Source organism: Carettochelys insculpta, chromosome 17, assembly GCF_033958435.1.
Source record: "Carettochelys insculpta isolate YL-2023 chromosome 17, ASM3395843v1, whole genome shotgun sequence".
Classification (NCBI taxonomy): domain Eukaryota; kingdom Metazoa; phylum Chordata; order Testudines; family Carettochelyidae; genus Carettochelys; species Carettochelys insculpta.
In genome coordinates, this window is record NC_134153.1 from 8,946,504 (window position 1) to 8,966,287 (window position 19,784).

General features: G+C 40.5%; 1 long non-coding RNA gene across 31 annotated transcripts in view; it reads right to left on the minus strand.

Annotated features, from left to right (window-relative positions):
* Nucleotides 1–17,668, minus strand: part of LOC142022318 (uncharacterized) — a 103,056-nt gene extending 85,388 nt beyond the window's left edge. For 20 of the 31 annotated variants that reach the window (XR_012647921.1, XR_012647902.1, XR_012647903.1 and 17 more), the window contains exons 1-2: nucleotides 16,350–16,962; nucleotides 13,040–13,219 (exon numbers count right to left, since the gene is read on the minus strand). This is a non-coding gene — a long non-coding RNA (uncharacterized LOC142022318). Of the gene's footprint in view, nucleotides 1–13,039; nucleotides 13,220–16,349; nucleotides 16,963–17,590 lie in introns of those variants that run through there. The other 11 variants (XR_012647924.1, XR_012647919.1, XR_012647916.1 and 8 more) reach the window with 3 other exon arrangements.
* Between the last annotated feature and the right edge of the window lie 2,116 nt (nucleotides 17,669–19,784).

The window sequence follows — 19,784 nt, forward strand, 5'->3', positions numbered from 1 at the left end:
GCACTTCCTCAGCTTCCCAGGGAGTCTGCGGGAGATGAAGGCACTGAGTTAGTACCTTTGGGAGTTGTTCAATACCTCCCAGCAGGAGGAGCAGTATTTTGATCCCTGCACTTTTACGTAGCCACAACAGCACAGGGATTTTTGCTGCCTCACGCCTATGCACTGCCTGCACAAGTCAGCATGTGGTTGGCTTCTGAGGAACAACAAAGCAGCTAGTCGCATTTTTATTTTGCTCCCCCTTATCCATTTTCTCAGGTGAAATAGCAAGATTTTGACAGCTCTGCACCACGTGATTTTACTGGGCACACTAACAGTGCAACCTAGACATGTGAGATGTTTTAATATAACATTTAGCCAAATCAAAAATTGCCTAATAAAATCAAAACTGGGATTTGTCATCTAAATTTTCATCATAGTGCTTCTTTGCAGTGGATACTTACATTAGGAATTGCCATGCTGAGGAGAAACAAATGATTCTGTTCCCTCTGCTAGGACTTGAGTGTCATTCTCAGGCCTGTCTAGGACACTAGCACCTAATTTGTTGGATAAAATTCCAAGTATAGGCAAAATTGCCTTGAATACAGTATTGAGGTGACTGGAGAGTGTTCAGTGAGCAGCAGTGTAAAACAGACTAAGCTCATCTGCGTCTCCCATTTTTCTCTTTACACCCCTGGATCCTGCATTCCTTGGATTATTATCCCAAACATAGTCTCCTCAGTTAATATTTCTGCTCATGAGGGTACACAAATGTACCAGGTTACAGATTCTTTGAAACTGAGATGACCATCACTAGAAGGTAATACAAAAGTAACTTCTATCTTGATGAGCTTTCTGCCTTAGTCTCGATAATCTAACAAAGACATGTTATAGACAGCTCAGGAAAGCCAAAGAATTTATCACAAATTGTCAATATTCCTAATGAAGCAGAAGATTCAACATGCAATAGAATTAGCCAGCATTGAACTGTCGCACTAGGCCCATCCTTCTGACTCTAGGAGTGAGCAGAGCTACTATTCTGGATACTCCAGTCCAAACCCCCTTTGAAAAATGAACGCCCCTTGAAGCCATTATCATTACAAGCTAAAAGGCCAAATGAGACAAAGTATTGGCAGTCTTCATCTGAATAAACAAATCATTTTTAGATCAAGCGCATTAACAATTTATCATTCTAAAATCCAATCAAAAGGAAAAAACCCAACAATAGAGAACATTGATTTTCTACAGCTTTATCTTAATGAAGTACACATTGCCTTAGTAATTAGCTTTAGAAGGTTGTTTCCCCTCCCACACGTTAATGTGGTATTTGATTTCTATCCAAATGTTGCTAAATCTGAAGGAATTTCCCCCAAATGAAATGGCCTTTGATAACTAAAGAGAGCCTCTTATCTCTCTCTTTGTTGGTTATCCACCAAAGGGCCATGGTTGTACTGCTGATGATTCAATTTTATCACATTGTATCTTTGCAGGGATGTTTAAATCAGTGCCCCAGTTGCTGTAGTTTGCATGAAGTGTCATTTGTAACCCATAAAATATAAGCTTAATTAGTCATTTTAATTAGAGCTGTCAAATATTAATCATATTATAGGGGATTTAAATCATAATACAGAAATTCAGTACATCTTTCTAACATATATTTTTAAAATGTGGGGATTCAGTCCCCAGAAATACAGCACAGACATGTCATGTGTATTCTCTACTTAAATTTTATTTGTGCATATTAAGAAGCACTTTGTTTCTTTAGTATGCAGTAGGAACTAGAATAGATGCAGACGTTTCACTGACTACCAAGTCTTTCAAACCAAAACTATTACCTGACATTAATTATATGTATTTTTAACTTACACACCTCCTGTAGACCTCACCTGACTCCAAGGAACTCAGTGGCTAACAAAGACAGCAAACCTACCACAAGCCCATGTGTGACACTGTCTCTCCAAAACACAATTGCCAACAAGTTTTAGCTGCTCCATATATTGATACCTATATACAAACATGCTCCAAGCTTGTGTTGTGCCTATATGAAGCAAATATACAACACTGAAAATACTTTGCTGAGATGCCACGTCTCTTTCTTCTCTATTCTTTGAGCTAGAGATCACTTTTAAATCCAATTTTTGTGATGATGTCAAACAGAGGGCAGTTGTTTCAATCCTACTGCAATGGCTTTTTGCTTAAAATGTGACTGTTCATCTGACAGTCCAAGTTTATTTGCATGTTAAACCTTGTTACTGAGGGAAATATCAATTCCCACCCCGAAGAATAAAGCAATCTACACCTGATATGGCAAAATTTGGTTTAAGACAAAGATAGGCCCGAATCAAAATCTTGACTGTGAACTTCCAGATCTGGATGCAAATTTTGCTACTGCACCCAGTGTAGTTAAAGAGCCAAGTTCAAACGTGGAGCTAATCCACACAAACAATGCAAGGAGTTTACACTCTGGGTTTGATGCAAATATTGTGGCTAAGATAAATCTCTAATACAAGATCAATTAGCAGCAATGCCACTTCCATAATGGTCATATTTCTCTGAGACAGTCTTTTGCCTAAATATATCGAACCTAGAAATGAAATGAAGAAAACTCTAAAACCATTTATTTGAAATGCAGCAATATGTATGTGTTTCCTGAAGCTGCATTTTTTTTAATTCCACAACTGCAATACTATTTTTTAAAGTAGGGTATTAAGAGAGAATGAAGCTTTTCCCTAATACAGTTTGTGCATTTTATGAACTAAACAATTAAATAGGTTTTAAAACATCTGCTGATGGTATAATCCCATCTAGGGCAGGGCACTCAGCATTTTTAAACAGCAACTGATACCACATACAGCTGTATACTACAAAACACCAGCCATCCTGTTAAAATCAATAGAAAATTAGATGCTATGAAAATGCAATATGTGTCCAATTAGTTATAATTGGAGCAAATGGTGATGTAGATAAACTCTCAGAGTAAGATGTATTTGCTCAGAACATGCACTGCCTACTTTATGCACAGCACAATATTGGCCATCCACTGCTCTGTTGTATCCTATAACATGAATGACGGTCTATCTAATACACATATGTTAACTCTTATCTAATTATGGAGTTGCACAGAGCTCTTAGGATTGCTTTGGTGCACTGCTGTGTATTGTGACAAATGATTCTCCGCTACACAGAAAACTCCCTGTTGTACTTGACAAATTATTCCAGCAAACCTGCTTAAGAACAAAAAATCCTTGAATGCTGTGACAGGTAAAGAATTATGCTATTTGTGAGATCAGAGAGATTGTTTGTTTGGTTCAAAAAAAATTCCGGATTTAAACTATACATTTGTTTTTTTTTGACTCATGTCTTTTGTTTTGTCAGTTCAAAAAGCTTCATACCAACTATTTTTCAAGGCTTCTTCAACATTTAAAAGCTCAGTTGCATGACCAAATAGAAACTAGGTTATTTGATTCTAGTGTTTTATTTTTAACACCGTTTGTGCAGCATATTGGATCCATCCTCTTTTAATCTTCTGACTAAAGAAAATGAGCAAAGCTCCTATATCAGATAATTATACCCACATAACATACACCCACAGATGAGAAACATCAAACCAACCCTGGTGAAACTGGTCGAAGAAGATTCATTGCATTATTAATGTACTTAGTTCAGACCTAATTCAGATATCATTGGATGTTACAGTTGTCATTTGCCTTACTTGCATTTATTGTTCAAACTTCATGTCCCAACAGTATTGCCTCAGTTGCCAGCAAGTGATGATTCATTGCCAAATGGATAGTTAATTCAGATTTTCCGTTAATTAGTCACATAAATAGCAAAGAATCATGACCCATCAATGATATAGGTTTGCTTTTATCCACCCCTAAACTGTTTACCAACACCAGACACTGTTACTTATGTCATTTAAGAAGAGATCTCTTCAGAAGACAATAGATAGTAGCTTGTCCTTGCTGCGCTGACTCAGCCAAACTACAGAACAAGAAATGCTAAGGCTCAATCCATAACTTTGGTGTCTATTCAAAGAATGCATTCTTTCTCACTGATAAAAGTTTAATACATAGTTGCCCAGGTTTTTAATAAACTTGTCAACAAAAGAGTAAAGGAAATTGATGGGGGCTTTCCTAGGAATAAATTCGGTTTCAAATAGACCGAATAATGGGGGGAGGGGATAGAATGAAAGGAGAACAGCCAGGCGAGGGCTACTTCTGCTGTTCTTTGCAGAATGGTAAGATAGATTTTTTTGTGTCTTAAGACCTTAGTAAATAGCTGGTTTAATTTAAAGAAAGAAATATGTTTGTGCTCACAAGTACATCAGAGCCCTGACATCAACGAAGGCAAAGAGAAGGAACAAACACTGTATTAAATTAATGACCTAAGAATTCCTAGATAAGACAATGCCATTTCACATCTAAAGGACATACTGTTTTTTTTTCCCTTTCCTTTACTGGCCTCTTAGGGTTATGCAATACGTGCTACCGAAAGGTGTTAATTTTGGTATATCTTCAACGCACTCTGTGACAGTCTGTTTTCATGTGCTAAATATTTAGATTGAAAACAAGAACATGATATCCTTTGCTGATTATATTGCTGAAAAAATTATGTAGTATAAACAAAAGAAGGGTGCAAAATCTTTTGCTCCCTCCCATCCCAACCTACTCTGCCTTTTCATTCCCAAAGCTCATCCTTCAGCAGAATTACTGACGTACAGACTGTGGTACCTTTCAGGTGTGTCTCCCAGAGGCATCATCTCCATGAAAGTCTCACCCTCTTAGCTATCTCTCTGTGTAAATTCCATGTCTCCTACTCCATTCAGACAAACAGGGCTATGGACTCCGATCCAAGCCCCATTCAAGCAAAAGTCATTTCATGTTAAGGGTAAGGCCATTACTGCCTGCATCTCTACAAAGCAATCTGGCTACCTAACACATACATATCATAAAGCTATAGACATGGATATATTATAAATCAAAATCAACATGTAGTATTCCTTGCTTTACACCTCACCTTGGTCATCTGGGTGCTCTAGATTGTTATTATTATTATTTGTTTGTTTGTTTGTTTGTTTATTTCTTCTTTGGGATGGGGAGTTCAAAAATTTTTGCTTATCAAGACCAACTTTAAGAATTAATTCAAAACTCCCACTGACATCAAAGGGAGCAGGATTGGACCTGTTAATGGGATCAAAGGCCTTATTTTGTTTACTGTACTAATCCTGTGCACAGTTTCAGCTTCTGCTGTGTGAGAGCTGTCCCATGCTGTATCCCTGCAAGTTTAATTTGAACAGAATGGGCTAAAAAGGGAAAGGCAAACTCATACCGCCAGAGTAGAAAGAGTGACTTTTGGAGATTGGCAGCTGGTGTCCTAGCCCTTGAAATGAACTTTATTCTTGGTTGCTCTTAGGTCACCAGATTCCTGCTCCTGTAGCTTTAGCCGACTCCTGAAATGCCTGGGTTTACTTGCCTATGTAAGGCCTTTACAAGAGTGGCTCATGTTCTTACAGCTGTTTGGTCACTGATCGCGTTGCACTTCTGTGTTTGGTTATCACGAGGAGGCCTGTACTACTTGGCTGCCCAGATACCAGCTGAATACAGTTTCACCAGAAGGGCAGCTGAGAATGAGGACTATTTATATCAGCTGTTCTGTAGTCCCCTGCCTCTGGACTGCACACTTTCAAATACTGGCCATATCTGGGCATGGTGAACAACTTGCAGACAGAACTCCATGCTTTATTTCAAAAACAACAAAAGACAAAAAACCCCACTCAACAATAAAAAAAAAACTTGCATCTGTTCAGGATGCCAATTGGCCTGACAAAATATTATGTACCCTGTTCCTTCTGAACACTGCAGGTAGGTAATCTGATGGCTGAAAATTTCTGCTTTTGAATTCACCTTGAAAGAAGTAATATCTTCATTATTAAAAATACATGTGTTCTCTGATTAGTCTCCAGTTGCACCTATGTATAAAATTAAACACTCAAAACACATCTGTCATTTAACATGAGCATATACTTAGCATGCATGCATATATTGGAGTGGGGGTTGAAGCGCTACATAGTTAATATTACTAAAAATAGTGGGTGTTGAAGCTCTCCATAGTTAATGCTATTAAAGGAGTAGATTAGATTTGATAGGGCTTGCAAAAATATTTTAAAATTATGCTATTTCAATTGAATGGAAGATCAAAGAAAATGTGATTATCTGCATATGTATCAATAGCTGTACATGCACACTAGAAGTTATGTGCTGCACAAACATGAAAAGAAAGCAGTTGCATTACCCAGACTCTTTAGCTTCAGAAAAGTCGCAGGACAAAAGTCACTTTCCTGTGTTGTACACAAACTTGCAAGAGGCGCTGGAGAGTCTGAAAACTGGAACTGTGGCTTTATCTGTCTCCAAGTGCACAAGCTTCGTGGCAAAAATCAGTTTCCTATGTGAACAGCTCAGCTGCTTTGCAAAGCCAGTGATGTTCTTTGTATTCTCTTTCTCTTCTAGCAACAGAATCCTTCCATCGGACACGGAAGTCACACAAACCATCCCACATTGGGCCTAATCTTTTCCTGTGCATGCTAAGCCATTTCTAGGAGCCATGCCAGATTCATGCCCACAGGACACCAGCTACAGCACACAGGTAGAAGTGAGTCAGATTTTCTATAAGTGGCTTTGTAAAATCACTCCAGACTAGGGTTTGAAAGGTTTATCTTTTAAAAGTCTATTGTCCTGTAATATATGTAAATGGCTACTGTTACTCTAGATAAAATCCTGATGCCCTGAAGTAAATGGGAGTTTTCCTGCTGATTTTAGGTTCAGCAGGGGGTTCATTAGCTGTTTAATGCACAGTGTAAGTATGAACTGTTAACTGAAATGTAAGTCAACATCTTGTATATACTGTGGACATGTCTGTATACGTGGATTTCTGTTAGCAGGTGATACTTAGTATTTAACAATGTACTGTTGTTTTAGGATATTAGAGAGATAAAGTAGGTGAAATAGTACAGCATCTTTAACTGGACCAACTTCCGTTGGTGAAAGAGACACCCATGTCTCTTTCATCAACAAAACTTGATTCAATAAGAGATGATACCTATCTCACCTTGCTACAGTAATATTGAGCTGGTATTTTAAGCAGTTAACCAACAAGGGATCAAACTTATCTGTCATACAAATCCATCAACTCAGACACCATTTATACCTTCAAATTAACTTGGTCCATTATCTAAATAACACCTGCAATAATTCTATGGAGATAAGCGCAGGAATATTATTCTCCTTATTTTGCAGATGGGGAGACTGAGGGAGAATGCTTAAATGACTTGACCAAGACCACTCACATGAGTCAGTCAGAGCCAATAACAGAGGTCAAGACTTCTAGAATTTTGGCTTCTTCCAATAACTGCTAGACTCCACTTCTCTCTCCATAACCTTGTACAGTCCAATGGAAATCCTTTTTTTTTTTAATAGAGCTGCCCACTTTGAAAACCAATGCAATATTAGGCTGCAAAAATTAACCCTGCTAACATTCATTAAAAGGAAAGAGCAATTTATATATTTAATAGGCAGTTCTAAGCTTTCAGGGGGAATCAAACAATAAGCACATATATCTATTCTGACAGCAGCCTCGGTCACTGTTGGAGACATGATGTGGTAGAACTATTTATTTTTATTTTTTTTAGTATCCTTAGCAATTTGGGCCATTTACAGTTGTCCTCAAACATATGATGGGAGGTCCTGGTAATGGCTTTAAAAGACTTCTTTTCTTTTCTTTTCTTTTCTTTTCTTTTCTTTTCTTTTCAGGGCCTTCTCTTGCTCTGGGCCTAAACCAGTCCTGGGAAACACAAGGGAAGCCCTGCCCAGCTGGGCTGGTGTCAAAGGAAGGGAGAGATACTGCAGTGCAGTGCAGATCTTTTCTGCAATCAGACGTGCAGACTAGTCCAAACCCTGAGTCAGCACAATTTCTTTTTTGATTGGTTGATCTGAGTAACATACTTTCAGTTTATGCTAAAGTGGCAGCAATTAATACATCCCCTCCCCTTTTCCGTCTTAAAAAAAAAAAAAAAAAAAAAAGAAAAGACAAAGAAATCCTCTGAATCAAATGCACAGATCTCATCCCCAAAGTCACATTTGGGTCCTAAATATTCCAAGTCTTTCATTTTTAATTTAGGGCATTAAAAAAAAATTGCAATCCAAGTGATGCTCACTTTGATCGACTTGTGCTGCAGCAGCTAAAATATCTGTCCTGCAGGTCAATCTAATCATGCTTAATAGCAGTTTATTCTTCAACGCAACATTTTTCACATTGGGTCGACAGTTTTAAATGAGATTGCTGATGCACCCCTTTACTAATGCTTTTACCAGGGCCAGCACATGCTTTGAAATACTTGTGCAATAAAATGCTTTATTGCGCTTGATGAAAGCACTATTAAACTTGAATTGCAAACAGACTTTTTTTAGAAGGATTACTAAAATTTATTTGGCCACCTGCTCTCTCTATAGTAATAATAATAATAATAATATGCCATCAACATGAGCAAACAAAACCTAAACAGTCCCTGTAAAAATTGCACGTCACATATTGTCCTTGTGCTCTCTGAAGAGTGTGCAAAGTAGCCATTTTATACCCGGGGATGGTTTCACTTACATGCAGAAAATTCATTTCTAAAGTGGCTGGATTTTGTGAGGCATTGTATAGGGAAATTTCAACTAATTTGGTTCACTGGATTTATGTCTTTTATAATTCTCAAAGCTACAGTTTCCCCAACTGGTATTTCACAGCCCGTGGTTAGCTGTTTGCATGGCAGCATCTGAATTTCTCAATGTATTCCAACAGAATTACGTGTTCAACATGACCTTTGGAGGATTTTTAGAAATAAACTTGGTTGGGCTGGAGAAAGGGGAAAAAATGCCCCTTATACGGAGAACAAAATGGAAAAACTTGAATCTTCCTTTCACCTGATGAGTTCTGCAGGAATAGGGTCTGTTACAATTTTAATGCAAGGAAAAACTACCAACCAGGTGAGCCAGAGTAGCCTTATTTTTTAAGAGGACCTAGGGCCCATGCTGCTGACAGGCTCACCTTTCCTTTAACTTTGATGGGAACAGGACGGGAGCTCAAGTTTTGATGTTCATTCAGCACCATATGTTTTTAATTCTCATCCTAGCATGTGTTCTCCCTGAGGCTGTTTTAAGAAGCATAGTGATATGTGGAGAATCACAGAAACACAGGTTAGCCAAGACCACCAGGGTCATCTGCACTGTTACAGGGAAATGAGTGCAGAAAAGAGGAAAGTATAATAGACATCCGCAAAGCTAAGATCCACACTTGCGCATCTAGCAGAGCTACAGATGAAGGCATCATTGCTGAGCTCTACTCTACCATATGCTGCTCCTGAAAGCATATCACCGCATGCCTTTATCTCCCCTCTTCTCATTTTCCTTCTGCCAAGATTCTAAAATACCATGAAGACCTTGTTTAAAATTATAGTCTTCAAAATATTTACCTAAAAATAAATTGGAATGCAAGGCTACTTCCTAATATTAGTAATTCCGTTAGATTAACAACACCAATTACTTTAGAGAAGAAAAAAAGTAACTAAAACTGAAATTAGGAAATCAGGTACCTCTTGTAAATCAGAACCAGTGTCCCTCAGCAAGAGCAACACTAAGCATAAGAAAAGATTCAGTGAAACCTGAGCTGAAGGAAGATGAAGAAATGAGGAAAATGTTAGCAACGAAAAGGGAAAGCTTGTTTTCTGTCTACAACACGGAAAATCTCTCATTTTTAATTCAGTGGATCTGGCTAATGTAGATGATTTACAATAAGGAGAAGGTGCAACCAAGCCTGTGAACTGTAGTTTTACTGCTCTGTTACAAACATTAGTGCTTCTGTTTAAACATGTGGCATAGTTGTAGCTGCATCTGTTCCAGAATATTAGGGAGACGCGTGTGTGAGGTGATATCTTTTATTGGCCCAATGTCTATAGACATTGGGCCAATAAAAGATATCACCTCACCCGCCTTGTCTCTTTATTTAAACACAACATCTTGCCATAATACCTTAATGACAAAAGGAGACTTTGTCTAGGGAACAAGCCGCTGCCTCTGCAAGATGGTTTAGGGGTTTTGGATGTCTTCTTCATGTAATTCCACAAGCGGCCACTACCTTTGTTGGTGGAATTGCAAACCAGGCAAACTTTGTCGGGATGTTGCTTCCCTGCTTACCAAATGATTTGGTATTTGGGCATTGATGAGTTCCTCCCTTCATCTATTTCAACGAGGGAAATGCTTTACGGAAAACATTCATAGTTAAACAGCTTGGGGGCCCCAGCGGCTGAGAAAGCTCAGATGAGCCTAACTAAATGCTTATCAGCAGGTGAAGAACATGAGTCGTTTCAGCCTCCTCCCCATACAGGGAATCTGTCATTCATGACAAAAGGTCATCCCTTTTGGCAGAAAAACATAACAGTTTATTGTGGGGACTTGCACCTGTTGCAGGCTCCCAAGGGCCTGTCATGAGTGGGATTCTCCTAAAGAGCAAAGATCACATGATTTTAAAAAAATACCAAGGGCAGAAGGACTACCCCCCCTTGAACTATAATACGTGCTCTTTCTGGTCCCTTAAATGTATCACAGTCCTACCGAGTGGCACTGAATTAGTTCAGTTTCACTTTCATTCAGTATAAATTCCATTTTTTAGTGCAACTTAGTAAGTAAAAAGATTTTCACTTGTCCTAGTCAGCTTCAGATAAACCCTTTCTGCCTTTCTACAGCATTTACAGTAAAATATGTACTGAATATTATACAGTATAAAACCTCAATAGTATTCATCCTGCCTTTTCTAACCAGTTATTCATGAGCTCTGGGTTTTTGCCCATGAAAGCTTATGCTCCAAAATATCTATTAGTCTATGAGGTGCCACAGGACGTCTTGTTGTTTTTGAAGATATAGACTAACTTGTGCACCCCTCTGATGCTTATAATTAAATCTCCATTGGCATACATGTAACCCAGTGACAATGGTGCTTGCTTTGAAAAGAGGAGAATAAGGACTTCTGCAAAATCGAAATTCTGTATCTCACTTACTCTTCTGAGCCATCAGACCGAGTGATGCTCTACCAGTTTCCAAAACCAAATGTCTTGTTGGTTGCTTGATCAGCCCCACAATAGGAAGCAAGTTGCCAGGACTCTATCAAATGTGGTGTTAGCAATAATTAGAAGAGGGTGTTAACCTGGAGCCAAATCACTATGTTAAACCAAAATATGTCACATTAATGTCCAATAGCATCACTAGCTGAGTTTTGGTTAAATTTGGAGGGATAAAAAACATTTTTGATGAAGTTTAAAACAAAAAAAAAGTCTTCGTTGGACTCGTTTGTGGGGAGGCAAGATGTTTTTAGAAGTGCAAGGACACTTCTAGGATGAAATCTCTAAACAAATAAGGGATAACTTCCACATATGTGTACTGCACAACACATGGCGCTATTTTCCTTCGTCCTGATTTACTTCTTAAACCATTGTTTCAGAAGATAAGAAAAATAGCCATCTCGCAGAGTGTAAAAAAATGTTTAAAAGCCTAATAAAACCTCTTTAATCCAAGCCTGCTCATTTTATTATTCTTTCAGGAAAAATATATACATATACTTAGGGTTCCCTGTACTTTAGTTATATTTAAATTGTTTTGATGGCTGTTAACAGAATTAGTCAAAAAGGTGGTTAGGGTATCTTTTCTGACCACTTTTAAACAGGAGAACTTTTAACATGGGAAAGATTAAAAAAACCTAAGTTTGTGCATTAGTTTAAAGCTACAATACTGTACAGCGAAGGGGGAATCGTATTCTCTTCTCTCTGTCTCTGTCTCTCCTATTCAATCCTTTCCTCTCTTTTCTCAATTTAAAGCTCAGTCTGCTTTGTTGGCATCTAATCTACTTTTTGGAGCAGGGGAAACAAACAAAAAAGAGCAACTGGCCTCTACCCTTGTCAAAAAACACAAGTGGACAGCAAGCTTTCTTCTGGCATTGCCTTTCAAAGCCCATGCCGCAGTCAGCATATTGAATATTTAATGTCCTGATGAGCATTTCCACCTGCTGACACAGGCAAAGTGACAGAACAATACACGCACTGGAACAAGATCATCAATTGACTCCCTGGCCAGTCTGCCATGTCAGGCATTTAAACAAATTTCTGTCTGTCCTTCTCCCCTTTATTTTTTCCAAACATTGGGCCACACATTGCTCCACTGAGAATGACCCTACCTGAAATACATACTTCTTTACATTCCATAGCTTGCCAGGTTCATATGGGCATATAAAGAAGTATGTCTCTCAAGCAGGTAGTTTCAGTATGTGCATTTACATGTTCACAGGAGAAAATAGCGCTGATTCAGAATTCACATCCCAAGAATGTTCAGTTAAAGCTGAATTGAAAATAGCAGAGTTTCTCTTTCCTCCAGCCCCTACACAGCAACACACACACACACTTTCCCCGCGCAAGATTAATCTCCAATAAACCATAGCTGTTCCTCTGCAGGAGTGATTTTGGTCACTGAGAATAGGAATAGACACTCGGTTGGACAAAAACTCTGAGCAATCTGGCAATTTGCCCCAACGGTGTTTCATTTTCACATAAATGAGATGGAGATGGGGAAGCAAAAAAAAAAAAAAACAAAAACAAAAATCCCATCCAGTTCACCTGAAAAGTAGAGATTTCATTTGAAATCCAAAACTTTCAATGACATAAAAAAAATAAAAAAATAAATGGAGAAATACACATCTCTTCCTGGAGGGATTTCTTTTCTTTTTTTTCTCCAAAGCTGCTGGGGAAAAAGACACCTTCAATTGTTTCCATCCCAGAGTTTAGAAGCAACCAAAGGCAATGCTTTTCTCAAAATTTGGGGTATGTACCTCTCCCCAGTCAAATGTCTGGCAGAAAACTTGCAAAGCAACCCCAAGCTTGTTTGCTCCATTTGTCAGGATTAGAAAAGTCACCAGTTACAGACAAAGAATTGCTTGTGTCCATTAGTTAGGGTTAAAGCATAAGAAAAAGAAAAGGTCTTACCTAGAGAGTCCAGAGATTTCCCCTTTGCAGGTCACTGTAAGTGAACATTACCATGCAGATACGACACCCGAAAAGAAACATTATGCCTTTTTTGGGCTGGGGTGGTCGGTTTTGTTTAAAATGATTTTTTAAATGCCATCCAGTTGAATTCCATGACAGCTGAGGATGCCTGTGACATACCTGCAGATATGCAAAATAAAAAAAAGAACGGGGCAGCCAAAGCGAGCTGCCAGACAGCACAGGCCGGAGTGGAAGTCTGTGAGTTACTCCTCAAGCATTCGTCTGCAGGCGTCTAAGGTGTGAGTGTGTGTGTGTGTGTGTGTATGGCTCTTTCTCCTGCTTGCATTAGTCAGTCTCTCTCTCTCTCTCTCTCTCTCTCTCTCTCTCTCGTCTCTCTCATTGCCTCACAGCCACTCTGAGCTTTAAAGCTCCCCTAACAATGTGGTCCGAGAGGCAATGCTGAAAATGATGATTGTACTGAATACGAGACTATTATGGGCAGGCTTTAGGCATCAAGCAAACCAGGAGGTCACACGGGGCACTTAATGCTCATTCAGCATTGCTGTAATGGTATGCTTAGCTTGTCCACTCACCTGCTTCATTTGACTGCTACCCCTAGCCTGAGCCTGTGGATCAATACCAATTTACAGGCAAATGCAGAATGGCTGCCTTAGTGTTAATGAATTTTACCATTTCTCACAGTCTTCTAATGAACCCTTTAAAGAGGGTTTAAGTAAACTTAGCAAGTGGCAAACTAAGCACTTTGGAATACTTCATTGTATCGATGTTTTTCCGCTGCATTTTAGAATATAACTGCAAACTGGGAAGTAAATATTTCCCAGTTCCCAGTCAACTTCTATCGCCACCAAAGAGAAACAGAGAAGTCCCCCTATGCCAGTGTTTCCCGAAGGTTAATTACTGTGAAGCTCTGAAAGTGACTTTGCTCCTGCGATGCTACATTCCTCATGTGCTTTTGTCCTGATTTTGTGCAACATCCTTTTTGATCCCTTTTTGTTTGTTTGACGTTATCACTCACTGTTATTAGTCTAATTTAAATCCAAAGGTCAGCCTCTTGGGACTCAAGGGACAAGTAGACCTGTGACACACCATCTGAATGCACAGCTGCAGTGAAATTATGGCAGGACAGAGAACGGAGGGTTTAAATAGACACACCAGTAGTGTGAGTGAAAGTCTGATTTCAGGAAAAATCAGACACCTAGGGAGTGTTCTGCATGGATGAGACATTCAGCTGAATGTGGAGTTTCCTTGTTCCAAAAGCACTGAATGGAAGTGTGGGAAGAGGGATGGTTACTTTATTTCTTTGACCTTTAAAACATTTGTAACTGACACACCATTAGCTTTCCCTAAATAAATTTTGATGTCTGCTCTCCTGTTCAGCGACCAACGTGTGCAGATGAATTAGCACCAACTAAAGGATAATAAGGAGAATATTTCACAATGTATTTTAAAATGAAAGGGTTTAAATCTTTATTAAAACTAACGATTAGGAAAAGAATCCCTGGCCAATGACTTATAAAAGCCATGGCAAGTTGATCCAGTCTTGCTAAGTATAGCAAGTGGCAGTTGCTTTGATACTAGCAACATCTTGGTGGAAACACATTTAATTTTGTGGTAATTTACTTTGAGGGTATTCATAGAAATTCACGTTTTCCAAAAAATGCCCCTTTTTTAAAATTTTGGCACAATAAAAATATCCGCAGCCCTACTTTACATTTGGTCAGGTTGTGTTTTGTTAACAGTCACCCAACTTTCCCTGGCTTAGCTGTCTGTTGAGTCATTCAGAGTGGAAAATGTTGCATGCTAATTGGAAGCACACAACTCTTAGGAAAGGGAAACCCTAAATAGTTGGTATCATTTGACAAACGAGGAGTGCAGCGATGAGGAGCTGATGAAAGCAAGTAACACAGCCTGAGCTAATGGAAGTGAAGTGAAATGTGGGAGGGGAGAGTATGAAGGGCTGAGGGATGACATGTGTTCACATTCACAGGGCTTTCCTCCTTCAACCCAGACTCTGTGCACTTGCCTGGTCATGTGACAGTTGTATCTGTGCCTGCAACAGCACCAAACTTTTGAGAGTTGCGAAGAATGGATGGTGCAGATGAAGGTCTTTATTCATGGGGGCAGAGGGGAGAAGTGAGACAGGAAGTTGTAATAAGGCGGAAGTTTGTGTTAGTTCCAACCAAGCCTGCCCACGATCCGTTCTGTACTGTTAAGATTTAATTGAGTCACTTTACAAAAAATTCTGAGGCATAGGCAACATCCTCAGTTCAGGAGAAGCCCAGCAATTTAAATGAGAGCACAAATCAAGAATTTCTGACTATACAATTACACATGACTGAAGAGTGCACAATTTCTAATACACACATGGACACATGAACACATAGGCATACTATGTGCACAAAGATATAATATATATTGCAGTCACATAATACAAATTATATATTACATCTATTTATATACTGAATATATGCAATATATCTATAACGTGCGTGTGTGTGTATACACACACCCGCACACACTCACCCACATCACAGTATCTGACATTATATATGTGCATGGGTGTCTGTGTGTGTGTGTGTGTGTGTGTATATATACACACACACACCCCATTATAATGAAAAATATAATGACCACAGTCAGCAATTTGCTTCAGAAGCAAGAATAGTCAATTGGTACATGAAGTGTAACCTGCATTTTAAATTCCTTGCAATGAAAACATAACTTCTCTTCCTTCTGTTGTTCTTTTTTCGATTGTCCATAAACCACGTCTGTAATTAATACTCGCTTCTCAGCATCTCAATGGTTAATCACCGCAGTGTTGAGATCATTGCAAGTTAGTATAAGTTTAGCCACATTTCAGCTTTGCTCTTGTTGGTATTATTTCAGCTCACAGCTACCAGGTATTAATTTTTTTTCCTCCAGGTGTCATTAGCTAGCCCATATCAGTATTAGGCATTTAAAGGCTGGTTTAACCTTGCAAAATGATTGCATGTCAAAGTTCTGACATTTCAGTTCAGATTATTCTAGTCCAGTGCTTGCTCTGCAGTTTTTTTTAAAAAATGCAGAGTATGCCACAGCAGAACAAGAAAAAAGGTCTCCTATACCACCCACATATTAAAACACACATTCTGTATGCATACACACAGTCCACAGAGCAGAGACACACATTTAAGTCCCTGCAAGTTTGATGGGCACAGAGTCCTGCATTAGCCAGGAAAGTGTTTAAAATCAAGCTGAGCCAGTGCAGTTAAAAGAAAGACAGATAGGAGAGGGGAGAAAAGAGACATACCAGTTAGAAGATTCTGTTGCAGCAGTGGAGTCACCAGAGCACTAGCTGAAAGCTGAATCAGCTTTCGAGAGTTAGGGATGCATAGAGGAGGGTCATGGAATCACAAGGTAATAATGCGCTTCATGCTGCAGCCGTCAGCCTTCTCCTTATAGCCAATCTCTAATGCAGGAAGGGAAAAAGAGAGCAGGCCCAGTAATAGTATTAGTCCTCACTTGGAGAAAAAAAAAATTATGAGGCAACCCTCACCCCCCCTCCAACAAGCACCACTACAACTCAATCCCTCCTTCTGCATCGTAGGCTTAGTAGAGTGGGGAGGAGGGAGAGCTTTAAAGCTTACAGAGGAGGCTAAGAGACAGAGCTAGAGAGAGAGAGAATGCTGAAGAGCACAGGCTTAGGAGGTTGAAGCAGGAGTTAAGGAGAGGCAACCTTCCATGTTCAGATTGCCGCACACCTTGATGCATAATGGCTGTGTCTGCAGAAGTCTTCCCTCTCCCGCCCTTCCTCTCTTCTCTCCCCCCTCCCCAACTCTGTGCCCCTCCAAAAGGTCAGCCTGAGGTAGAGGTCGGGATGCAACCAAGAGCACGCATGCAAAAAAAGGGGGGGCTACACAGAGTCCGGGGGGTGGGGGGTAACCTCTGATCAGGAAACGAGTCCACCTTTCCAGTGCTTATATACCCAGCTAAGCATCTGAAACACGCACTCCCAGGCAAGTGGCCCCTTCTCGTACCATTGCCTCCCTGACCATATTTAGTCAACCATGGCAAAAAATAGCCTGTCAGCTGGAGACGGCCGAGCAGGGAGTATGTGGAGTTCAATCACTTCTCTCAGCCCATTGACTACTAGTCCTGCAGGGTCCTGACTCTGACTTTTTTTTTTTTGGGCTATTTTTAGCTCGGCCAAATAGAGAGCCATCTCATCTTACCACTCGCTGCCTGCCCCAAGGTTTCACCCGGCCCAGACTATGTATGGTAAGTGCTGTTGTTGAGAGACAGAGACAGATCATGTCCATTCTGGAACACCTCTGTCTCCCCGCAGGGCTTTTGGTTGTTGGGGTTTTTTTTTGCTGGGGAGGGGGATGGAAGGGGCAGAGAGGGGTGGGTGGAAGGGGCAGATGGGGGGAAATGGACAGATGGCGGAGGGGTTATCTATCTTTCTTTTGGTTCCTTTTTTTCCCATCTTGCTGAAAACATACCCAGAAGAGAAGGTGGGGGGAAAGGCCTTGAAAAGCTATTGATTCCTACCTTAGAGAAGAACCGTGATTCAAAGGCACCCCACAGACTCCCTGACTGGGCGATCCCCGAGAGTAGGCTGGCTCGCGGAGTCTGTCTCCTTTCGGAACCTTTCCAAGCTACTGACCCACAGGGAGCATGCGCTCTCTGTCCCTTATGTTGGGGAATGTGAGTAAGCCCAGCTTTAAGCCATGGAAAGTCACCTCCTGAGGGGTGCCCTGTTAATGCATGCCATAACTGAACATGTGCGTATCTGTTGGGGAGAGGCTTTACGCAAGCTTTTTGGCCCTGATAAAAAGGCATCACCCAGGTTCCTTCTAATTTTTTTCCATCTATGGGTAGAATAAATTTTGTTACACGCACCCAGGCGTATGGGTATTGCACCAAGCTGCTGGCCAAGGGCACTGGAGGAGCTTTGCTAATCACCTGGGCAGCACCTGAATCTATCCTGGGCAGCTGCTGATGTGCTCAGCTCACAGGGAACACTGGTCATCACCCTTGTTCATTTAAGGTGAGGTACGTATGCAGAATGGGAACATGTTGCATTCACTCACCCTCTTGATATGAGGGAAGAAAGTTAGTGATCTTAGATTTCAATGGCCCTGACGAGACCCAGCTTACAAAAAAGATCAGTGTGAGGACAGCCGAGATCACCTTGGGGAGAAAACGTAAATAATGACAAAGGTAACTCTGCCTCTTCCTAAGGAATCTGCCTTGTCTGTTTGCAAGGCAAGCCCCCAACCTAGGCTTCTCGTTCATCCAGTGATCCTCCTTCTACCCATGGCCCCCATGCACAATTACATTTCACTTAGCAGCTTTGTATAATTCAGACGTGGCCATAAAGAATGTGCCACTTCTTCACACACACAATAGATCATAAGGGCTCCTAAGGGATCACTCTCCTTTGTGTGATTTGGAATTTGACAACAGCATCTCCCTGATGGGCGCGTGGGGGCCGATTCTGAAAATGACTCCTGCAAATTGCTGAACTAATTCTCAATGAGCTGAGCGAAGTGATTGAACCAGGCACTGAGATGTCTGGCACTAGGTGGGATGTGCTTGGCACCTTGCAATGCCAGGGCCCCAGTATTCCTTGTAAGCTGTGTGCTTGGGCAGCTGTCCAGGAGAGATTCTGGTGCCACCCAGATGATTAGCAAAATGCCCACAGCTGGCAGTGTGTGTTTCTATAGGTGGTGCACATCTGCACAGGCCTTAGTAAACATAAAATATATTCCACCCATGAATGGAAGAAAATTAGTGGGAACACTGCCAAGCCCCATATCCTGCCAAGGGAAAAAGGGAACAAGGACTGGGTGACTTATCCCACCTTTTGTTCATGATCATAAACACATCAGTGGAAATTCTAAATATACACAATAAATAGTGCCCTGTAACTATCTAACAGTGTTAAATGTTGTTTAATAATCCACTTTATAGAAACAGCAGAGACCCATAAAGTTATTGTATAATTATTGAACTTAAAGGATATCTCCAGTTGGTGCTATTGATGAGAGGCTGTGAGAAAATACTATCTGGAGGTTGTCAGGCTCACAGGCAGCTGATAGCTTTTAACCTGCCTGTCACTCTCATGAACTGATATGAGGTGCTGAGCATTTTCTCTGGGATCTGGAATGTGCCTCCCCATGTGTATGGACTTCAGTGTTTGGTAGTTCTCTGGGCCAGAAGCCTTTCTTCCTGAGGAATCCACCACATTTCATTCAGGGATGAATTATTAGTTAGAATTTGAGGGATCAGTTATACTGGGTCAATTTTGCAAAGGCACATGAATGCAGCCACCTTACCTTCAGATGGCTTCTGTCATAATGATGAGATAATAAGGAGAGTGGCCAAGAATAACGTACCTGACAAATCACAACTAACACCCCTCCCCCTCTGCATCGTATCCTAAGGCTCGAATTGCCGCCCTAAAGGCCGCCCCAATGGGACAACTAGGAATTGCCCTGGCATTAGAATATCCCTGTGTGGCCCCTCAAGGTAGAATTGAGGCACCAAGAAAGGAGCATGACCACAGCAGGCTGTCCCCTAACAATCCGGGAGAGCAGAAGTCACTTCTATCAGTGTAATGTAGAACATCCCTGAGGCTGCTCTAAATTATACTGAGGCCAGACTTGCCCCTGGCCACCCACAGGATTAGGAGAGTAGAACGGTAGCTTAGAAGGACCTTTCTTCTGCCTTTCCTCTCAGG